The sequence below is a fragment of the Daktulosphaira vitifoliae genome, unplaced genomic scaffold, assembly GCF_025091365.1.
Source record: "Daktulosphaira vitifoliae isolate Bord-2020 unplaced genomic scaffold, ASM2509136v1 Scaffold_4, whole genome shotgun sequence".
In the NCBI taxonomy this organism is placed as follows: Eukaryota; Metazoa; Arthropoda; class Insecta; order Hemiptera; family Phylloxeridae; genus Daktulosphaira; species Daktulosphaira vitifoliae.
This window is the reverse complement of record NW_026099575.1, coordinates 34581080-34582798: the sequence shown is the minus strand read 5'-3', so window position 1 is coordinate 34582798 and position 1719 is coordinate 34581080.

Sequence of the window (1719 nt, the reverse complement as noted above, 5' to 3'; positions counted from 1 at the left end):
ATCTGTATAAATGAAATGCCAACACTATTTCTTTAAATATGTTATGCGTAAAATGTTATTTTTGCCATACCATTAATTTTTTACGTTTGTTTTTCTCAGATTAAATAATTTTTTTATTAAATACACCAATAACACGTGTTAAATAAATACAGGTGTTATAGTAGTCATTTTAAAATAAATCACAGTTCAAGTTAAAATATTTTATTTTATTATAAAAGTTTATCACATTAAGAAAAAAACGTTCATCCAACATCTTGTAATGTATTAATAATAGCCTTGAATACACTATTTGTAGTTAAAAAAAGCTAACATGAATATATGTTTGTCATTGATGTCTTTGGGATGATTGAATTTTTTTTGACTATCAACCTGGTTGGGGCAGCGTTTCCTTCACGCTTCTCTGCTTTCACTTTAATTCTTAGTATCGTTTATTACATATGCGTTTCCATTTATCTGTTATAATTTTTAGGTCAGTCCTTTATATCTTATGGGGATGTCAACTTAATTTTTTTTTACATTATGCGTATTAGACAAGCTCGTAAGATGAAAATGATCTAATTGAAAAAATAACTAGTCGATAACAACTTTTGGATCAATGCTTCGGAAGTGACACGACTTACGTCACAATAATGTAGTCGACACTGGTTTTGGGGGTAGACACCCGTGGGCCGTTTATAAACAAGCAACAACAGATTATTTAAAAAAAACAAACAAACCGAAAAGACGAACACAGTCAATGATAATCTTAGCATAATAATGTCGGCACTTTCGCTGTCGTCGGCCACGCGGTGTCCTCGAGGTCAACAAGTTAGCAGCGTTGATGTGGTCGGTTCGTCGAGTCCGGAGCCGGTGGTGTACATCCTCAAAGTTTTCACTTTGGCAACGGAAAGAAGACTCAACGTATAATTGGCGACAGGTCGTCGTCGGCCGTGCGGCACTTGCTGGACTTTGTACCGTGGCGTATGACACATGGTGTTGGTCAGTCAAATACTCAAAGTAGAACGACGGCTGATACATGTCGCACGAGTCTCGGGGTATCGTGTATCACGAAGCGACGCGGGGCCGTGTCCGAAGATATTCACAACTTGTAACTAGGTGGGGGTAATACGGTTGAGAAACAAATATTAAACTTCAGTCTTTATTAACACGCTTATATATTAATTTCACATGTATGTGGGTTGTGTGTTTGTAACTTTCCAAGCGGCACGTGTTATTCTCGCGTACCCGTCGTCTATGACCTTGAGACTAGACGTCGTAACGCATTCACCCCACCCTGCTCACCTCACAACGACAACACTAATCCTGTATAGTTTTATATTTTTGGTTTTCGTATCCTTACACACGTGCCTGTCATCAATTATATATATATATACAAATTTTTATTTTGACTGACCAATACCGCGCCGCGTGTAATGCGCCTTACGTATATATATTTATATATTCCTACCGTCGCTGCCTCCGTTGATACCTCAGGTATAACGTTCCCCCCGCCCACAAAACAAGGATATACCTCGTGCATGATACGTTTACGTACTTAAGTCGCTTTACATGTATATGTATATTCTAATTACTATTAAAATTTATATATTAACACGCTTTATTCTCATTAAGAGATATAAAGTGTATTCATTCCGGTTACAAAGGATGATTCCCGTATGGTCATATTTCGTCACTACCTCCATGTTCCGGGAGTGAGTAATTTACGCGCCTGCTACTTTC